Source organism: Camelus bactrianus, chromosome 13 (assembly GCF_048773025.1).
Source record: "Camelus bactrianus isolate YW-2024 breed Bactrian camel chromosome 13, ASM4877302v1, whole genome shotgun sequence".
In the NCBI taxonomy this organism is placed as follows: Eukaryota; Metazoa; Chordata; class Mammalia; order Artiodactyla; family Camelidae; genus Camelus; species Camelus bactrianus.
In genome coordinates this window covers 17,964,196-17,980,540 of record NC_133551.1, presented here as the reverse complement: position 1 = coordinate 17,980,540, position 16,345 = coordinate 17,964,196, and positions in this window count along the sequence as shown.

The following is a 16,345-nucleotide window of genomic DNA, read 5'->3' as shown; positions in this document are numbered from 1 at the left end:
AAATCTGAGCTGTGAATGCTTTGGTCCTTAAACTTCTCTATTCAATCTCATCTCATCTGCTGACTGCATCTGTAAATTTAAGGTGACCAATGAACCTGACAAATTGGCTTCAGTCTGGAAAACAAATGTATAAAGAATTAGACATTTTTGAGGTAAAATTATAGCTAATTTATTGAAAAAGATTATAAGGGATAATATATAACCATATGTTTTATATATAATGTATAGTGTTCATATATATATCAGGAAGATATGTGTGATATCTTATCTCAAAAATTGAACAATTACTTTCAGAAAAATGAAATATTAAAACCATCTCAATATGAAGGCATCCTTTAAGATGGGTATTAAGGTGTAGCATAGTGGACTTTGTTAAAGCTTCAAATCAGAGAGAGCTAATTAAAACATTCTAGCTCTGTTGTGAATTAGCAATGATCTTAGACAAGTCACATGAGATGTGAATACCCTCCTCACAGGTGTGTTGAGAAGTTGCTTGAGATAAAGTATGTAAAAATGATTAACTCCATGTCTTAGAGAGACTAAGTACTCAAAAATTCACTTTTGCTTTATTCTTTCTCAAAATCAGTAACAAAAATGCAAATGCACTTAATATGGTTCTGTACTCAGAAACCTCAAACAGCAATCCTAGGTACATACCAGGAGCCTTCAGTACCCCTCTCCATATTTTGCATCTTCATCAAGAGGATTTACGAGGAGAGCCCAGACCCTTACCCGTTCTCCAACTCTCCATCACTCCAACTTGCCACCGTTACCGGCTCTGAGACCCACAAATCAAAACATGTTATTTTTTTTTTTTGCTTCTGTTTTTGTTTGTCTCCCATAAAAGCCCCAAGTCCTAGGCCACCCTTCATCTCTTACACTCTAACACCCTATGTCATTTCAGGAAATCCTGCCACAGCATCTTCTGAAAATCATGGGTCATTATTTGCAGAATCCTCTGCATGTTTAACACCTTCTCCAAACAGTTGTCTCACCTCTTGCCACCACTGGAAACCTGGCTGTTGACACGGTTACTTCTGCAACTGTCTACAGTTGGTGTTAATTTTACTCCCACTCCACTTATATGTGTGCATGGTAGGTGTGCACCCTTCCCTCATTCCTGTTTTTACTCCATCTTCTTACCTTTCTTCGTGAATACTCCCAGCATTGACTATCACGTCATATGACTTTTTACCACCGCCTTCCTTGTTGCAATCAGCTTCCAGTCCCTGGGTTACTCCCCTTGCTTATTTAAAGACTTTTGCTCCTGGCTCATTGCTTCTCAATCCAGTGCCATCATAACTCTCGGTAATTTTACTGTTCTAACAGGTGATCCTTCCCATGCATTAGCCTCTCAGTTCCCTAATCTCCTCCTCTGGTGATCTTTATCTTCCGTCTGACTGCAGACACTCATTCACTCCAGGGTTACATCTTAAACCATCTCGTTACCAAAACCCTTCCCATCATCCAAGTTAATGTACCCCACAAAATGACCACTGTCTCCTATTTTTTTCAGCTCGATTTTTCTAGTGTCTTGACTCCAGCAATCCTTAAGTTCTGCTTGAATCTACATTTATTGATTCTCCCGTTTTTACTGTTCTTTACACAACTCGTGTTTTCACATTCTTCCTTAGATGGCTTACCTTTCACGTTTAATTAAAATCATCTCCTTCCATTCACCCTCACCTTTCTCACTCAGTTATGAAAGGGTTTGTCTGGGAGACTTGGGGAGATGTGTCACTAAGATCCTTCTTTGAGAAAGTAGTTGTCCAATGATGAGGAGTACGATTGGCTGACAGCCTTCAGATTTTATAACCTTTGGGTGTGCTGTGAACTCCTTGGAATGGTCCAGTGACTCCAGCCAAGGGCTGAGCAAGGCCGTGGTACTAAGTTCTAGCCATTGCCACTCACTGCAGGACTTCTCTGATGGGCTTCCTACTCCACTGGCGGAATCTGTCTGTACCAGGCTCTGCAGACTCTTCGTTCCCATATTGCTTCCTCTCCTTTCATTTCAGAGGCCTTACTCTCCAATAAACCTTTTGCACTCCAAATTCCATCTCACCATCTGGCACAGCTAGCAAAATACAGTTGTAGTTAAGTTGAACTCTGCTGGTTTTGTGCCTACACCTGGACGTGCTGTCAGTCTCACTTTAAATTTATGATCAGGTAGATGAGCCGGCCCTTTGTGCTTCAGATAATCACACTGAATTTTCTTAGTCCGTTTGCTATTTGACTCTCCTAGATCATTGTTTCAGAGCCTTCATTTTTCTCATGCCACCTAAATATTGATAACTTTCAAATTTGTAGCTCTAGCTCAGTCCTCACTCCTAAACACTGGACTCTTTTATCTAACAGTCCATCCACCATTTCTACTGGAATATTTGGCAGACACCTGGAATAGGCACAAAATAGAACTGATTTCCACCATCTGCTCCAGACCTGCTGCTCTTGTAGTTTTCCCCAACTCAGCTACTGGCAACTTCAGTTTTTCTAAGTGATTATGCCAAAAACATTATAATCATTTTCAGTAACTCGCTTTTCCTTTTAATTCACGTTCAAACTATTAGAAGTGCTATAGTTTTAGCTTGAAAATATATCCTGAATCTTATCATTTCTCACTGTGTCTTCAACTATCATCCTAGTCTGAGTTACCATCACCTCTTTCCTAGATTGTTGCAAATGTCTCCTGTCTCCCTGCTTCAGTACTTGGGCTTCTACTCTTAGCACCGATGCCACAGTGATGCTCCTGAAGTGTGAAAAATACGTTAGATCATGACACACTTCTGCTTAACTCCCCTCAATGGCTTCCACTCAGAATAAAAGCACATAAAAGCCAATGTCCTTAAAAGAGGTCTAAGGATTTGATATGATAGGGGCACCTCTCTGACCACTTTCTCCTTGCTTTCTTTACTCTCACACAAAGTGCTGTTCTTTGAACACCCTTGGAATTTTACAACTTCATAGTTTTTGTCTCTGCCTGGGTTTCTCTTCCCTCAGATATTCACAATGCTCACTCTCAAACTTCATTCAGATCTTTGTTAAAATGTGTAACCTTTTTGTCCACCTTATTTCAAATTAATTACTCCCTCCCTGACATTCCATATTCCACTTTCCTGCTTCATTTTACTTCATAGGACTGCCTTTGCATATACAAGTGAATTCATATTTTATTACAGCCTCATCTAACATGTGTTTGGAGTCATAGCATGTTAGAATTACAGACATATTGTCCACTCTTTATACTATAAAACAGCACTTATTCTTTAGTGTCATGCCTTTTATATCTCAGTAATGTTTAATTCAACGTTCCAATTTATATATTTTGTCATGATTATTCAATAGCTTCATGTGAGTAATTCTCATTTCCAAAACAATAGCATAATAGTCTAGTTGAAATCAAAACTACATGTCTTAATCTAGAGCAAGGGATGTTGCAGACATCCAGATTCTTGAGAGTTTATTAAAATGAGCAACTCTGATTAAAACAAGAGGTCTAAATAATTAGCCTTCAGTATGAAAGTTTAAACAGAAAACAATTCACAAATTTCCTTATTGCACTATTACCATTTATATAATTACGACTTTTCAACTTTATCTCTAGTCCAGATCCCTCCTAAATGTCTCACTCAGACTCATATACTCCTCTACCTGTTAGATATTTCCATCTGATTGCCCCATAGCATCTCAAACATATAATCTAGCTTCATATGCCTGTAGCTCTTTTATTTCTTGTTTCACTAAATGGCGTGATCATTTATTCAGTTGCCAAAGACAGAATTTGAGTGTCTTTGTAGAGTCATCTCTATGTGTATACTACTATGCTAGATGCTCAGAGTGCAACATTGATCAAAATACAGATCTTGTTCTTGAGTAAGTTATAGCTAGTAGGAGAAATTGACACGAAATTATGATTTCACTTTATTGTGGACAGTGGTAAGATTGATACAGAAAAAAAAATCTTTTCAGATTGGATTAGAAATTTATTGAAAACTTCCCTTTGCTAAGTATTAAAGAGTGAACCTTGAAGTTAAAAAGTAAGAATAGTATATTAAGCAGAGAGAGCAATCAAAACAAAGACACAGGTGAATTTCAAAGTTTAAAGATAGAAGTGTTATGAGCCATGTGTATAACAATAATGCATAACACTATAAATAAAATGTTTATGGACTATGTAGTTGGGTGGGCACATATGGACAAGGCCAGAGAGAGTCTTATACACTATACTAAGAAGCCATGGACAATGGGGAACCATTGAAAAATTTTAAGTAAAGGAATGGATAGTCAGATTTGATTTTAGATCCACCACTTTATTTGTTGTGGGGAATATGCAGTACAAAGTAGAAAAGACTGGAAGGAGATGAATTAGAAGGCTAGAGCTTCAGTCCAGGAAAACAGGAAGGACTGACGTAGATCACTGGAAATAAAATTAAAGGCAGGTAATAGATAAAAAAACAATGAGAAAATTCTAAGTATCAGGTGATTAATCATATGGTGAGTGATGAAGAGGAAGGAGTTAGAAAGACAGATTTCTCCTTTGGAGACTGAAGAAATGTTTCTGTTAATATCTAAGAGGAGACTTGATACTTTTTGGAGAAGACTATGAGTCCTGGTTAGGATATGCTGGTTTTAAAATGACCATGAGATAGCCAAAATCATATATATGTAGCAGTTAAGTAAAAATGCAAATCTGAAAATAAGAGGTAAGGGGAAATAATTGCGGAGAATGGAACCCTGAAGGAAAATCAGGATTTGAATAAAATAGAAGTCCATGAAAGATATAAAGAAGGAACTGTCAGTTGGGGAAGAAATGGAAGATTATAATGGATGGACTACATGAAACAAAGCATAGAAAAATGGATACAGACTATTCAGTTAAGAGACTTGGTTGACAAGAAATTACATGAAATTGAGTTTTGGTTAAGAGGGATTCCAACTTATGAGCACCCTACAGATGAGGAATGCTTAGTAAGGTCAAGCAGTTTATCTGAGAATATCTGATTGTAAATGTTACACTCCAAGTCATAATTGTGATTCCAAAACCTGTTCTTGTTTTAAATCAAATGGATGCCATGACATCAATGGTAACCATCAAAATAGCAAAGTAATAACATCATCACCCTAGCATCCTCTCCTTTCCCCACTATACCACGTTTCCTTACTGCCTTAGTTGAACCTTCTTTTAGGACGATAATTACAGCAACAAAAGAGAGGATGGATTGACGAAAAGAAGCACTGTGGGAAGTAAAAAGAGGGCAAGAGAGAAAGAGTTGTCAGGGTGATCTGAATTGATGGTGACGCTGTGAAAAGGAAAAGGCAGCCCCCAAAAGGAGCTGCATGTTGGGAAAGGAAGAAGAAAGTGGTTGTGATGGCGAAAATGGTGATAATGAACTGTTCTATTTCCTTGGAATTTGCCAGTCTTGATAGTCTTAACATACACAATACCTTTGAGAATTTGGTAACACTTGACTCATTTTTCATTAGTGAACTGAATGTCTATATTCAGTGTTGCATCAATTAAAATATGAACAAAAATCTACATTTTTTTCCCAGAAAGTGGCTAATTTGGTCATTGGTATCACTTGTTAGCTAAGATTTTAAGTGGTAGATGGTCCTGAAGAGAAAAAGTTGCAAATGAAGCGTTTTTCTTATACATTTATTGAAAGATAAATTTGTGCAAAGTAATGCATTGCTTCATTGAAACCACTGGGGAAAGTTTTATGTTGCCTAGTTTTATGTGAAAACCCTGTTTTTCCCTCTAGAGATTTTAATCGTCATGTTTATCTGAGTCCAACTATGACATGAAACTCCTCACCTGGAATTAGTCTGAGTGGCAGAGAGAATTTGGCGGAAAATAATTAAAGAACAATGACAGATAACTGGAACCATATAATTTCAACCCACTATTCCATCAATACAATTGAAAGTTAATTTTAGAATTTATACCCATTTCTTTGGAATCTGGAACCTTGGAAAACAGTTATCCATTCAAATCCTTTCCTCTAGAAGGCTGAATAGGGAGATCCAAAAGAAGGGTATATACTGCCATTAAATTTAAAAATTTATTAAAAAATTAATACCTCTGACTTCATGCCAACAGTTCCATTAATAGGTGCTTCAGAGATCACAAAATAACAAACAACTAAAACATACAGTATTAAAATTAAGAATATTTGAAATTTGTATTTTTTGCATTATTAACTTTAATCAGGGAAATGGCATTTGAGTACGTGTGTTCCTGACCCTCCCGAGTTGGTCCCCAGCAAGAGTTGTTCCAGCCAATAGCACAAGACTGAGTTCGGCTCAGAAGCAAAGGGAAGCTTCATTCTTTCATCAGAGAATGAAGAGGGGAGCTCTCTCTGTAGACACTCCCAGCAGCTGCGGGCAAGGCTGCTGTTTGGGGATCTTGTCAGCGGGGAGGGGGCGGAGCTCTCGAGGGTGGGGCGCAGGCGCACCGCTCACGGCCGCGCAGGCGCACCGCTCACGGCTCCGCATCGCAGCGCCCGCGCAGAGTCTCTGCACGCAGCCCGCCTCCGCCATCTTGACTTGTTGCGCCACGCCGGGCGCTCCTTCATACCGCCTGCCGGCTGAGGCACCCGCTCAGGCGCCTCACGTGAGGAGCCCTGGTCTGAAGTGCCAGGTGCACGGCCTCTGCCCATCGTACCCTGTAAGCGAGAGAAACTGGACTGAGCACAAAGGAAGAAAAAGGTTAGACTTTATTTTATTACCCGCATTCTCTGTTTTTATTCCCCAGGAATTGTTCATGGGCTTTGCTGGTGACACATGATTCAAACATCTTAGGTGTGAGTTTGAAAAAAATCCCAATTTTCCCTTATGTCTGTGAAGTGTTTATGTATCCTGACGGCAACATCTGTACTCGTGGCCTTTATTTCTACTACCCCAAAGGATTAAGGTCAGAACAGTGGCAGAAAGCATTTGTAAGGCGAAAACCCGGGTTTGAAAAATTTCCACGATGCCTTTGTTCTCCTGATATTCTTCTCTAAAAATCGCTGTGAGAGACACCAGTAAAGGAAGGGTCAGTATTAATTACAGCAGGTTTAGCTTTTCTGCATATTGCATGAGACGTGAGTATAATAATAGTCTCCTATCTCGGTACTTCTGCATTATGTTAATGATCGTCAGGCAGGCGGTGTGCCAGGAAGACGGCCCAGCCTTCTACTTCTGCCTGAGGTATCTGCCTTTTAATCCAAAATATCTACGCTTAAATTCAAGTCCCAGAAGAGACTCAAATGAGTCTACTCTGTCTTATGAAACACTTCCTCGCGCCAGCGAGTGGATTTTCCTGCTGTGGTGCAGTCAGACGTACTCCAGCAAGTGCTCCTTAAAGAGGAGCTTCTGAATTTGGCTTCCTCACTGGATACAGCTTTGGCAATGGTCCAGGGAGACTGAGAAAATACTCTCAAATCAGGCATGGACTGGTGATAATTGCTAATTATTGAATGCCAATGGGTGAGAAAAGAAAAATCCATGTAATGACAAAGGGGTGGTATGTAAAAGTGCCAGGAACACTGTCATAGTATTCAAACCATCAGTCTTTATAAATAAATGGCAAATTCAATTAGGCTAAGTAGATGGTTATTTAACAATAGTCAATAAAATATTTCTTTACTGTATAGTAAATAAGGCTTATATTTAACCACAGCTTAGTATATTCCAATGTTAATACCAGGGCAGTTTGTTTTCATAGCTTGATCTAAACAGCACTTTATGTTGACACTTGTATTGCGTATTTAATGAACTCATATCAAATATGCATGGCGAATAAATACTATGTTCCTGGTAAACCTTTATTCTTTCCCCGCTCTCTTGATCTTTTCAAGTGAAGTAATGCTCTTTTCACAATATATTTCTTCTCTCATAAAAATGCGTATCACAACATTGTAACTAAATCTTATTTCAATATTTTTGCAAGACAGAAAAGAGAAATGTAGATCAGTGTTAAGTGTGGACTTGCTGCTGTTTTAAAATGCAGCTTGCACCTCTACCTCAGCTGGCCTCTGAGCAGCCAGCCGGCTGAGACGTACCCTCTGACAGAAAGGATTAAGGCTTCCTAAAAAAAATCCCTAATCTGCTGTGTATATGAAAAAGCGCTGTGGCAATGCATATGATGCTGCCAGTCAGAATCAGGGCTGGCAGTGATGGCTGCTCTTGCCTTTGTATGTATGAGAGTGTATAGAACGTGGAGATGCAGCGTGACTGGGCGTCCGGGCATGGGAACAAGGTATTATTAATCTTTCCCAAGAAAAAAGTGAGGAATATTACAGACCAGAAATTAGGCTGGTTGGGTGTGCCTTCACTGTTATGAGGTTGATACAAAATAATATTACAAGTGACTTGGATTTCAAAGAGTTGAAAGGGTTATATATTTGGCAGGGCCTTAAGTCTCCTATTTAATCCATACTTAAAGCATCAAGTAAAAACTGAGCAGTGGAAGGAAATTGATGAATACATGTGCAGTGTACTGCCTCCTGACTTTTGGCAAAGTCCTCTTCAGACTGTGATGCTGCCACGGGTGTCACTTTCCCTGAGGCAGCAGAGGACTGCAATTTGCTCCCCAGGATTTTAGAACTGGCATGTGGTTCAGCTAAACAGAGAGGAGAATAGTGATTTCTTACTTTCTCAGCAGACAAATCTGAAGACAGAGACTTTACTGCAGTGTTTGTCTTGCCCAGAGACAGTGTGCTATCTGTAAGGGTTTTCCTGGTAATTAAATTTTGAAAAGGATATGAATCCCTTTATTTATACTGGGTAACTTTGAGACCAGAAATAACAAATGTTTGATTCTTTAGCTCAATGGACTTTGAAATAAATGCATATTTTTGTTCATCTCCAGCTTTGGGTATTTTTTGAAATGCAGCTTTAAAGCTAGCCTTCCTTGTAATTCACTATGGGATGTCTTTATACACTGCTGACAGTAATACAACTCATTTTGGGTGATTAACTTAACCCCCAGTATTGCAAGTGTCGTGCTGTATTAGCATATCTTTCAAGGAATAGTTGCAGTGTGAGAAAATTGCCTGTAGGATTATTTGCAACTAGGAACCTGTGAAATGTAAAATAAAATTGAAGACTATAAAGTAAACATCAAAGCTACCTAAAATATTAATAGCCAGCACTCTAAAAAGTAATTTAGAAGATTGCATGAGGTTGTGAAAATTGCTAATTTAAAAGCAGAGTTAAAAAAAAAAGAGGCAGGAGTTTAGAACAAACAACAGACAATAGAAATTCATTTTGTTCACACTGTAGAAGGAGTTCAAGGGATATTGAAGCCTTATCAGTTGAGAGGGTCCAAAGTTCAATATTTGATCACTCTGAACTTAAAAAAAATATGGAAGCAAAGCTGACATTTTCTCCACTTCAAAATTGAAGGGAAAATATTCTGTACCCATAGTAAAATATTATAGTGGATCCAAAGAGCATTTTCAGTTCCCCCTGGACATTTTGTTTCATTGAAGCATTTGTTTTTTAACTTGCTTAGTGATATCTGCCTGTAGTTCAGAGGTCATTTGTTTGACTGTTTCTTGGGCATTTTCCAGGTACAAAGCCAGTACTTGAGTATTTGTCTTCTCACTCAGGTTTTTGTTTTGGGAAGAAAAGTATTGAGTGACATGGTGAATACTCATGCCTAAAGTATAGAATTGGTTTTATAGGCAGAATGCGTGGATTTTGGAGTTATACATATCTGTGTTCAGATCTTGTGCCTGCCACTTGCCAGCTGTGTGACCTTGGGTAAATGACTTATCCCTAAGTCTTACTCATTGTAAATAGGTCAATGTGTTGTTAAAGAGTCCATGGGATAGCACTCATAGAAGTTTAAAATTTGCTTGGTAGCAAATATTTAATAAATGGTGATTATTTTTATGATCCATCATTTAAGATAATAGTTACAGAGGTGGCAGACAAGGCTCAGTGCAAGATGGCATGGAGCTCCATGTGAAGACTGTGACATGGCAGACCTGAGGGCTTTTTATGGTACTTTTCCACACTGGGAAAAATGTTCACTGCTTAGATCTGTGATAGGGCTAAAGGAAGAAAGCAGAATCTAGAAGAGAAGAGATGCATTGTGAGAGAGGGGAGGAGGATTACACTTCTTGCATCTGGGTTCTTGAGGCTCATGCTAGGTGCCTAAATTTATTGTGCCTCTTTTAGGTGACTCCTACCTAATGCAGAAAAAGAAAATGTTAAAACTGAGCATTTAAGTAAAGCACATCATGTTTCCAAATATTTCAAGATATCTGATGAAGCACAGGGTGTACTTGGAGTAGAAGAGTGAAGTTAAGATTGGACTAAGTGAGCACATTAAAGAAAAAACAATAGAAAGAAGAAAGGAAAGGTTAAAAAAAAAAAGGAAAGAAATCACACATGTGAAAGAGGTTAAAAAAGAACTAAAAGAAACAACTCAGAACAAAGGTGATAGAAGTCATCATAATGATGATAATACCATTTTATGAACACTGGCTTTATGCCAGGCTCTGTACCAGGCATTTTAGTTTAGGTTTTTGTTTGTTTGTTTGTTTAATTCTTGAGTTTTGAACAAAGATCTTAATATTTCCATATACAAGTAGGTAAATAGATTCTGGAAAGTTAAGTAACTTATTCAAGGCACATAATATTTAGAAAATCAGGATTTTAGAAAATATGAGGAAAATTTTTAGATATTGGCACCAAATGAGATCATGTTATGACCTGAAGAAGCCAGAATATAATCATAGGAAAAGTTACCATTAAAGTCATTGTAAAGTTGAAATTAGACCATATAAAGCCCATTGAATTATGATAGGAGTACTCTTATTACAAAATATATTTTTATCATTTCATACATGTCATATAAATCATATGTATATGCTATTAAATTTTTCAGATTATTACAGCACAAATCTGGCATACATTTAGTTTAATTATTATGCAGATCATCAGAATTTTTTAATATCAATTGAGCAATTATTAGAAGCATACCACTTAACAAAACATGCTCAGGATTTAATAAGATGGTGAACATAATGCCTTCCTTTTTACTTTGACATCAACACCTAGTTTTTAGCAGGTTATATTCTGTATTCAGCATTGTACTAGGGCTTTGTGGATATAAAAGAAGAAAATTTGTGGTCTGTATTATCACTGAGCTTATAATTTAGCTAGGGACAATAAGAGACAGGAAATGCCATAATATAATATAAGGAAAGCCATAAAATTGCCATACATATATACAGATATGTTGTCATATTATTAAGAAAGCAAGTAATTATAATAAATGGTGTGGATCAGTCAGTGCTGGTAGAATTCATAAACAAAACATTGTGGCTGGAATATTTGGGGTTAAATTTTAATAAATGTTAAAAACTAATTTTTAAAAGGTAATAAAAATAAAATTTAAAAAGTACTAAAATGAGACATTGGGAAAATCCTTTACAAAAGTAGAAAAGGTCAAACATGATTCAAAGTCTAGAAGTTAAAAAAGAAAAGATTTACTACATAAAAATAATGATCATCTGCTGAGTAAAAAAAAGTGCCTTAAGCTAGGGTAAAACTCAGTGGGTAAACAAATGATCAATGCAACCAGTACATGAGACAACTGGGTCAATCTCTAAACTACATAGGGAGCTTATAGACATCGTTAAGAGAGGGATAAACAACCCCAAACTAAAAATGGACCTGGGATATAAACTGACAGTTCATGGAAAAAGAAATACAAATGGTTCTTAAGCATATGAAAATTTGCTTTACCTCATTCATGACATGAAAAATGTAAAATACATTGAAATACTATTTTTAAATTATCTAAACTAGGAATGGAGCCCTAAATAAACCACATAAACTAGTCAGAAAGACAGATTATCCAAAGGAATTCTGATATAATGTCATAGAAAAAAGGGAATGCTGGGTAGCAAACAAAACAAAACAAAATAAAACAAAATAAAAAATTTGTTATAAATGCTAAAACTGTAATGTCATTATTTCATCATGAGTACTTTATACCATAGGTGTTTCTAATGAGGAAGTTATGTATTCTAGAAAGTTTCAACAGATTTTGTGTACTCAAAAATGTTTTAAAACTGTTGCTTTCAATCAGGATGGAGTAAAAGGCCATCAGATTTACTCTCCCACTTGAAATAACTGAAAAAGTAGACAAAAATATATTAAGCTAGAGTTTGCAAGACATTGAACAGTAGAGAATGAAAGCCAGTGACCCTCAAGAGTTGGAAAACAAATAAGCCCTATAATTACCCCAGTTTATTGCCTTAAAAGAGTTTCCAGGCTGCAGTGCAAGGAGGGAGAACCCAGGCAGTGCCTGGCTGACTTCCTGAGTTTGAGAGGAGGAGCCAAGAGTCTAGGGAGACCAAAGTGAACAAAAACCAACCAACCAACCAAAAATACCTCTAGATATCTTTAGGGAGTCCTCCTTGAGTAATCAGTAAAGTACTGCTCAGCAAATATGCATGAGGAAACTGCTGGAGGCCAGGGGAGCTACTTGATAGCATTAGAAGCAACAGTACTCAGAGCTCACACCAGGCCAAGAATATCACTTATTCCCCAGCCAGACTGGAAAATTAATTCACAGATTTGGGTAAATACTCAGGAAGGTCTTGCCTCAGTAGAGGGGAAAAATTAGACATAGGCTACTTTTTTAACTTCAGCTTAAGAAATCTTAAAAGCAAGACCTGAAAGTATCAAACTGTTTCCAAGTTACTTAACTAAATCCCGGAATAAAGCTCAGGAATTTCAGAAGAATATAAAAATATTCAGTGCCCAACAAGGTATGATTCACAATTTCTGGCATGCAATCAACAAATTGCCAGGCATGAAAAGAAAGAGGAAAATAAAATCCATAATGAGGATAAAAATTAATCAATTGAAACCAACCCTGCTCTGAAACAGATGTTAGAATTAGCAGACAAGGACACTAAAATAGTTATTATAACTATACTCCATATATCCAGAAAGCTAGAGAAAAGATGGAAAATGTTATATAGAGACATGGAAAATATAAAAAGGACAGAAATCAAACTTCTGGAGATGAAAACTATAATGTCTGAGATAGAATGTACACTAGATAGGATTAATGACAGAATAGACATTTCAGAAGAAAAGATTAGTGAATTTAAGGTTTAGGAACAGAAATTGTCTAAAATGAAAAATGGGAAAAAAGATTCAAAGAAAACAACAACAAAACCAGATTATCAAGGAGCTGAGGGACAACATCATGCAACCCAATGTATGTATAACTGTGTCCCAAAGGAGAGGAGAGAGGAAAAGGGACAGAAAATATTTGAAGAAACAATGGCAGAAATTTCCAAATTTGACGAAAACTATAAACCTACACATCAAAGATGCTTAGTGAACCCCAAGTAAAAACTACCAACATACAAAATAATCTATTTACCCAAAGTGAGTAATAAAATAAAAATCTTAAAAGCAGTCAGATGACAAGACATGTGATCTACAGAGAAACAACAACAAAAAAGGATTTCAAGCAGATTTTTTTTTTTTTTGGTCAGAAACAATGCAAGTGAGAACACAATGGAGCAGTATTTTGGAAAAAGAAAAACTGTCAAGGAGGAATTCTATAGGTAGGTCAGCTTCTATTTCAGCTTTGGAGAGGAGAGGTCTGGAAAGAACACGGCAATAAGAAAAATACCAAACTGCAAATTAATGACTTTCCTTGAATTTATCAGAGAATTGCGTGGGAAATCTTGGGAGTAGTGAGGCATTTGCAGAGAGAAATAAGATCCAATCATTTGCTTACCTGGTGCAGGTATCACTGGCTGTTATAAAATCTGGTAAGAATTTACAGCTAAAAATTGTTAACAAATTACTAAAGGTGGAATGTGGGATGGCATGAAAGTGAAAATCTCCTAGGACTTCAGATATTGTAACATTCTCACAAGCTTGCCTTAATCCCACAAAGCACTAAAAGGTATGGTGGGTCAAGTCCTGAGATAGGTTTTCTCATGGTGCTCTTTGGGGAAAGGGAAGAGCAGTCAAAACTTCACCCGGAACATTTTTCCTATTTCCCTTTCAGATCAAAAGCCTTCATCTTTGAGAGTAGGTGGTGGTGGTGAAGAGCAACAGAGAAGTGTTGCTTTAGGGCACTGGTGGAAACCCACTGCAGCTTGGAAAGGGAACTTTTAAAAAAGTACTACCCATGGGGAGGAGCAGAATATGTTCCAGTAGGAAGAGAGACAGGAGAGCTTGTGAAGGACACACTGTGGGTGGACTCATACACACTGTATCAGCCTAAGATTGTCTTAAATTAGAACATTAGAGAATGACCCTTTCTTTCACCCACCTCAAGTAGGCTAACAAGTGTTGAGTAAAAATTATAGTGGAATACAACTGAAAGCGCTGCAAGGAACAGATTCTTTCTGAGGGGGCGCAAAGGGGGAGCAAAGACTTTACAAATTTTCCTGACAGTGATCCCACACCATATATCCAAGCTATTACCAAGGGGATTTGAAGCCTGTGGTGAACTGAGGTCAGTCATTGCAACAACAAATCTCAAACACAGCCCAACTTCTGAATAGACTAACATAAACCCTTTGCTAGTGGGCTATCAAAATAGGTATGCAGATTTTCAAGCATAAAAATATTTATCTCAGTATCTACTGTCCTACACAAGATGTCTGGCTTTCAACAAAAAAATTATGGGTTATCCAAAATGACAGAGAAGAACATTTGAAAGAGACAAATCAATCACTAGAGCTAGTTACCTCAGTTACAGAGCAGATGTTGTAATTATTTGACAGAGAAATAAAAATAACTGTGACTAATATGTTAAAAGTTCCAAAGGAAAAGTTAAATTACATACAAGATTAATTTCAGCAGAGAGAAAGAAAGTAGAAATAATCAAATGGAAATGCATGAAATAAATAAACATGCTGACATAAATGAAGAATGTCTTCCTTGGATTCATCATTGGACTTGACACACAGAAGGAGAGAATCAGTGAACTTGAAGAGAGGCCACCGATCACACAAACTAAACACAAAGTACAAAGAGTGGAGGAAAATAAAAAACAAAAACAAAAACAGAGCAGAGCATCCAAGAGCTATGGGATATGCAGCTCTTGCAGTTAATGCAGGCATAATTGGAGTTCTAGAAGGAGAGGAGAGAGAATGGAGATGTAGAAATACCTGAAGAAACAGCTGTTAAAAGTTTTCTAAAATTATTGACAGACATTATGCACACTAGTCCAAGAACATAAGAGAACAAGAAACAGGACAAATACCATTAAAAATATAGCTAGGAATTTCATATTTAAATGACTGAAAATGAAATACAAGAAGATGATCTTGAAGGTAGCCACAGCAAAAAATATATGTATTTACAGAGGAATAAGATTGTAATTACAGCCAGCTTTTGTCAGAAATCGTTAGAGCAAGAAGACAAGTAACATCTTTAGAATGCCAAAAGAAAATGAAAAAAAAAAAAAAAAACAAAACAAAACCCCAGTCAACCCAGAATTCTATGCCCAGCAAAAATATCCCCTAAAAGTGGAGGAGAAATAAATATTTTCTCAGATAGAAAAAAAAAGAAAGAATTCATTCCTAGTAGACCTGCTATATAGAGCATTTTAAAGGAGGTTTTTCAGGCAGAAGTATTACGATATCAATCAGAAGAAATGAGGAGTGTTGAAAATAAGTTAAGGTAAAATGAAATTTATGTAATTTTATAGCTTAATATCTCTAAGACATACTGATTGTTCAATCAAAAATATAATGTGTGTTTAATGTATATGTTAAAAAAATATGACAGTGGTGCAAAGAATATGATGGAGTAATTGGAATTGTATTCTTTTAAAGTCCTAACACTGCAGCTGAAGAGGTGTTATTTGAATGTAGATTCAGATTGTTTAAAAATGCATATTGAAAAACCCTGTGGCAACTACCAACATTTAATAAAAACTATAATAATTTAATAGAAAAGATTTAATAGAACCATAAAAATTGATCAGTTAACTCAAGAAAAGATAGAAAAAAATAGAAAAAAGAAATAAAGGACAATATGATCCAGCCATTCCACTTTTAGATATTTATGGAAGTAAAATGAAAATGTATGTCCATAGAAATATTTATATACAGATGTTCATAGCTGCTTTATTTGTACTAGCAAAAACCTGGAAACAATCCAAATATTTACCAGCAGATGAAAGGATGAGCAAATCATATTAAAGCCATAAAATGAAATATCACTCAGCAATTAAAAGGAATAAACTTTTTGATTATATATACAATGACATGGATGTATCCCAAAATAATTAGGAGGAAAAGAAGTCAATCAAAAAAGAAGTATGTTTTTAATTGTGTGAAATTCTAGAAAACGCAAAATA